This window comes from Budorcas taxicolor, chromosome 6, assembly GCF_023091745.1.
Source record: "Budorcas taxicolor isolate Tak-1 chromosome 6, Takin1.1, whole genome shotgun sequence".
In the NCBI taxonomy this organism is placed as follows: Eukaryota; Metazoa; Chordata; class Mammalia; order Artiodactyla; family Bovidae; genus Budorcas; species Budorcas taxicolor.
The window spans coordinates 99,813,716-99,819,986 of NC_068915.1; the positions used below are offsets into that span (position 1 = coordinate 99,813,716).

The 6,271-nt window shown below is 40.8% G+C and overlaps 1 non-coding gene across 1 annotated transcript; it reads left to right on the plus strand.

Moving 5' to 3' along the window:
- The first annotated feature begins 1,971 nt into the window (after positions 1–1,971).
- On the plus strand, positions 1,972–2,044 carry TRNAS-GGA (transfer RNA serine (anticodon GGA)). The gene has a single exon. It is a non-coding gene; the product is annotated as a tRNA-Ser (tRNA).
- The last annotated feature ends 4,227 nt before the right edge of the window (positions 2,045–6,271 follow it).

A 6,271-nucleotide genomic window follows, 5' to 3' on the forward strand; every position in this document is an offset into this window, starting at 1 on the left:
AAGGAAGTCATGGCAACCCATTCCAATATTCTTGCCTGGAGAATCCCATGGACAGAGGAGTCTAGCATGCTATATAATCCATAGGGTGACAGAGAGTCGAACATAACTGAAGCGACTTAGCACACACATATGTTAATCTTGGAAACTCTCACCAAGGAGAATATAAATTTTGTTTGGATGTTTACTTAAATACATATAATAAAATAAAAAAACAGGCAGCCAGCTCTTAGTTTAAAAACAATTAAAGAAAAAGAGAGCTATAGTTTTTATTAATTGAAGCCATTCACTTTTGAGTTAAAAAAATGAGGGGGCATCACGGGGTAAGTAAAGTCATCCCCAGGCAAAACTGCAGGGTGGCGGATTAATCCCTCTCTCTGTATCCTGTAGGCACCAAAATAGATAGCTCTCTATTTTCCCCACTTGCTCTTGGAAAGTCCCTTCTCCCAGCTGCTGCTTTTCCTGTTGTCCCCAGCTGCTCTGTGGTCACCACCGTGGACACTGAGCAAACTCACTTTACTTCTGCATTCGTCAGAACATGCCTGTTCGGTGTTTCATCCTCCTTAGTCAGAGCTTTGTGTTCTTTCCTTGTATTGGCTAATTCAGAACAAGCCAGTGCCCATGTATGGATGGGGATCAGGATTTAATGGGAGCACTAGCTCAGCTTTGTTTCATTCTCCTCTCTTAGATAAAGGGTGTTTGCATAGAGGTTCGAATGGTCAGGATTCGAACAGGAAACAGAAGGCCTGCTCAGTGGGGGTAAGTGAAGAGAATATCAGTCAGTGGTAGGAACCCACCCTGGCACTATTGACAGTGATGCCACCATCACTATTCCGTTTGCCATTCTTCAGACTTAAATAAAAGAAGGCAGTTACTATAAACTCGAGGCTCCAAACTGCTGCTGCTGGTGTGTATGGGCGATGACCAGGATTAAATATTCCGGTTTTCCTTTCCTTTCTTATTCTGGCTTCCTGGTGTTGCTTCTCACTGGGGAGCCTGTGAATGCGGTACATAGAGATCAACGTCCCAAGCTGCAGAACGGGGCAGAGCAACTGGAACGTAAATGTGGAGGGGCAAATGAAAGCATCCAGCACAGGGAACTTCTGAAATCAGTATTTCTTTTTCTAGTAGAGCCTCCAAGTTGGGAATTTCAACTAACCAGCTTATTGGCAAATGGGGTCTTAATGTATTACTCAAGTTCCAATAATATACTATTATTATTATTTTTGGTCTTGAACTATACTTGATGGATATCACATAGCTAGTGTCTATTTATTCATGATTGTCTTTGTACATCAACAAATACGTAGGTAATTCAGGATATTTTATTCTCAGAGGAGATCTCTTTGGACGTGTTCTCCTCCACCATCATTAGTAGTTCTTAGTATATCAAAGAACATAATGCTGTATACTTCCATCTTCTAAATAGTCTTGAGAATGCAAATATAAGCACAAAGCATGTGTTTTATACCACAAAGATTTTACAATTCCAGTTTTTATATAATATACCCCAAACCTTTTATTTTTAAAAAAATATATTTATTTATACGCTGTGTTCGATCTTAGGTGTGGTTCCTGGGCCCCAGAGCACAAGGGCTCAGCAGTTGTGGCACGTGGGCTTAGTTGCCCTGCAGCACGTGGGATCTTAATTCCCTGAAAGTGAAAGTGCTAGTCGCTCAGCAGTGTCCGACTCTTTGCGACCCCATAGACTGTAATCCACCAGGCTCCTCTGTCCATAGGATTCTCCAGGCAACAATACTGGAGTGGGTTGCCATTTCCTTCTCCAGTGATAAAGTATGAAGTGAGTGAAATGAAGCCAGTCAGTCGTGTCCTACTGTTTGTGACCCAGGGACTGCAGCCCACCAGGCTCCCCTGTCCATGGGATTTTCCAGGCAAGAGTACTGGAGTGAGTTGCCACTGCCTTCTCCCATGTATAAGTATGTGTGTGTATATATATATATATATATATAGACTTTCCTGGTGGCTCAGAGGTTAAAGTGTCTGCCTGGAATGCAGGAGACCCGGGTTCGATCCCTGGGTCAGGAAGATCCCCTGGAGAAGGAAATGGCAACCCACTCCAGTACTCTTGCCTGGAGAATCCCATGGAGGGAGGAGCCTGGCGGGCTGCAGTCCATGGGGTTGCAAAGAGTGGGACCCGACTGAACGACTTCACTTTCACTTTCATATATACATACACATGCTCAGTTGCTCAATCATGTCTGACTCTTTACGACTCCATGGACTATACCTCACCAGGATCTTCTGTCCATGGAATTTTCCAGGCAAGAATACTGGACCAGATCTCCATTTCCTGCTCCAGAGAATCTTCCTAACCCAGTGATCTAATCCGAGTCTCCTTCACGGACAGGAGGATTCTTTACTGCTGAGCCACTTGGGAAGCCCTGTATATATATACATCTATATGAGAGAGAGAGAGAGAGAGAGAGAGAGAGAGAGAGAGAGAGAGAGAGAGAGAGAGAGAAGAATTTCTACTGTGCGAACTCAAGCTTGCTCAGGTGACTGGGTTGTGGTTTGAGCCCCTTGATGAACTGACTGTTTTTTCTCTCCATGCAAAATAGTCCTGGCACTTTTACAGTGAGGAAATATCGCAGGCCATGACAGAGATTGAAACAGGGACGAATTTGCCTTGGGCATCACTCAAGATTGATTTGGGAGATTCCGCGAAGGGTTGAGCCCAAGCGCAGTTCGATATTCTGCATATAATATATAGTTCCACTCTGCCGGGTTTTAAATAAAAATAATTAAAATACAAAATGGATTTTCTTGCTCTTTTTTTTTCCCCTGGCCCAGATTGTTTTTCTGTGAGAAAAGATGAGCATGCCCCCAGAGAATCTGGTAGCAAAGATTTAGAAATGCTTCACCACTCCAGACTGCTTACTAGTTTACTGAGAGGAAACTTTGCAAATAATTAGCATTTTGGTCACCCTCTGACTTGGACCCTTAGATTCTCCTGGTATTAATACTTACTACCAGGTTGCCAAGCATCTGAGGTAAAACTAGGCCTTCCTTGGCACTCTTATTTTTTACTCTAAACTTTCTCCAGGCAAATTTACGTACGTCTATTGCCCCAGCTACCAAACATACACAAATAATCCTCAGTTAAAAGGTTCTCCTGAAATTCCAACACAACTGCTTCATGACCTACTTTTCTAATCTCCTTTTCGGATAAGGCCACTATAATCTACCTGTGAATAATCCGGCATGCCACCTCCTTCCTTCCTTCTCAGTAAGTCACTGGTTTCTGTTGGAAACATGGTCTTCTCTCGACTCTTTACCGCTTCCCATGGATCAGATCATCATTTTCCCACATGGGTCCTGTGCTCTGGTCACTCTGAATTATTCTGTCCATAGACCCTCATGCTTTTGTGCTGGCCTCCCAATCTCTTCATTTTATCCACTCTCACTAATTAGTTCAGTGTCTCTGTGATAAGTGTTGGTTCCTCAGTGATATGAAGCCATGACTGAAATAGCTTCTTTCTCTTGGTTCTTATGATACTCTGTGTATACAATTTCCAATATGTTATAGCAGTTACAGTTGCACTATACTTGCTCATTTCTATATGCATCTTCTCAAAATCCTGAACCTCTTTGAGAGTTAACACTTGGTCTTAATATCTAAATATCTCTAATAATCATAATCAGTGCTGAATAAATGTGAATTACTAAATAAATGATTTTATGTGGCATAAGAGCATCCTCTTGTCATGTGAATGAAAGACTATAGTCTGTTGGTGAGATCAAATGGCCTCACTTAACATAGAGGAGACTGGAAAATATAGTCCAACTATTGTGCAACATTTGGTGAGTAACTGGCTTGTCTGCCATAGGAGCTGTGTTTTTGGGAAGATATATATTTGGAAATATTAGATGCTCCTTTAAAATAAAAGAAACATCATTATGTAGTGAATCCTGATTATTATTATTATTATTTGCCTTAATTTTGTCTTTGTCTGATACTAATATCGCCTTACTAGACTTCCTTTGAGTGATTTTTATCTGGAGCATGCTCATTATTGTTAAAAAACTATCTTCATATTGGTCATATTATGTGTCTTGTAAACAGCAACTAACTGAACACTTTTTATAAATCTAACATGACAATCTTTGTTGTCAAACTTAAATATTTAAATTTGAATTTCATGCCTAATGTAATTTATGACATGTGTGCTAAGTTGCTTCCATTGTGTCGACTCTTTGAGACCCTAGGGACTGTAGCCTGCCAGGCCGCTCTGTCCATGGGATTCTCTGGGCAAGAATACTGGAGTGGGTTGCCATTTCTTCCTGCAGGGTTTCTTCTTGACCCAGGGATTGAACCCGTGTCTCTTAGCTCTTCATTGGCAGACAGGTTCTTTACCAGTAGCAACACCTGGGAAGTCCAATTTATGACATATTTGGATTTAATTCCTCCATGTTACTTTATTGTCTTTATTTGTCTTTATATGATTCTTTTTTCTTCTACCTTCTTTTGAATAAATAAAGATTTAAAAAAATCCATTTCCTTTCAATCAAATTATATGCATCATTACTTCCCTAACTGATGCTTAACTGTTTTTCAAAATGACTTTACCAATTACGTTCTCACCAGCAGTGCATGAGAATTTTCTTTTCTTTACACTCTCACCAGCACTTGGTATTGGTTAGCTTCTATTATTTTTGGTCATCTGAGAGGTATGCAATGGCATTTCAAGGTGTCTTAATGTGCATTTATCTGATTGCTAGTGAAGCTGATTTGGAGAAGGCAATGGCAACCCACTCCAGTACTCTTGCCTGGAAAATCCCATGGATGGAGGAGCCTGGAAGGCTGCAGTCCATGGGGTCGCTGAGGGTCAGACATGACTGAGTGACTTCACTTTCACTTTTCACTTTCACGCATTGGAGAAGGAAATGGCAACCCACTCCAGTGTTCTTGCCTGGAGAATCCCAGGGATGGGGGAGCCTGGTGGGCTACAGTCCATGGGGTCACAAAGAGTCGGACATGACTGAAGTGACTTAGCAGCAGCAGCAGTGAGGCTGATTATCTTTTCATATATTTAGTGGCCGTTAAGATGCTTTTTTTTTTTTTTCTTCTAAAGAAAAAGTGCTTTTGTCTTTAGCCCATTTTTTTCTGTTGGGTAGTTTGCTTCCTTCACATAGATTAGTAGCAGTTCTTACGTCCTCTTTATGCTAGTCCTTTGGGGCTTCCCTGGTGCCTCAGACAGTAAAGAACCTGCCTGCAGTGCTGGAGACCTGGGTTTGATCACTGGATTGGGAAGATCCCCTGGAGAAGGGAATGGCACCCCACTCCTGTATTCTTGCCTGGAAAATTCCATGAACAGAGGAGCCTGGTGGGGTACAGTCTATGGGTCATAAACAATTGGACGCGACTGAGTCACTAACACTTTTGTCAATTATGCATTTCACAATTGTCTTTTCCACTTTTTTGCTCATTTCCTTCTCTTTCTATGGTGTCTTTTAATGAGTTTTTAGTTATAATGTTGTTAAACGTATCCTTTTTCTTATAGTTAGTATTTTTTTGTATCTTAAGATGTCTTTCCCTTCCCTGAAATCTTGAGGATATTTTCCTATATTATCTTCTGAAAGCTTTATAGTTTGTTTTTCTCAAAGATCCTAACTTATTTTGAAGTGACCTTGGTCTGTGGCAGGAGGCAGAGCTTTTTAAAATAAAGATACCCAGTTACCTTAGACCTTATAATAATACCTTTGTCATAAAAAGGAAACACCCATTTCCCTCAGTTTGTAATAACCTCTGCCCTGACTTGTAATAATGCCTCTGTCATTTGTATTTTTGTGCTAATTTCTGGATTCGCTTTTCTACTCCATTGATAATCTATCTGTCTCTACAGCATTAACAGTTGTATTTATCTAGCTGTATAATAAAAGTTGCTTTCTTGTGGCAAATTTATTTCAAAATCCATCCAATGTAGCTTAACACATAAGGCTCTAAGTTCCAGGGGTCAGCATGTATCCTCAGGGCAGAAGTCATTCGGGTACCAATTTATCACACTGTATTTCTGTTTACTTTTTAGATTCTTGGCTATGTATTAAAAGAATCAGTAGTGCAAGTCATATCATATTGGTGTTTTGTCTGGAAAGACCTCCCAGGGTGTCTTCTCCAGGTTGCCGGAGGCTAAAACTTCTCATTTGGCAAGGAGAAACAATCTTCTTTGAGCATTTCCAAATTTTAAGAGGAGAAATTGCTGTAAAATTTCTGTGTGAGTATGAACAGGGAGAGGAGGATGGAGAAGTTTAATTT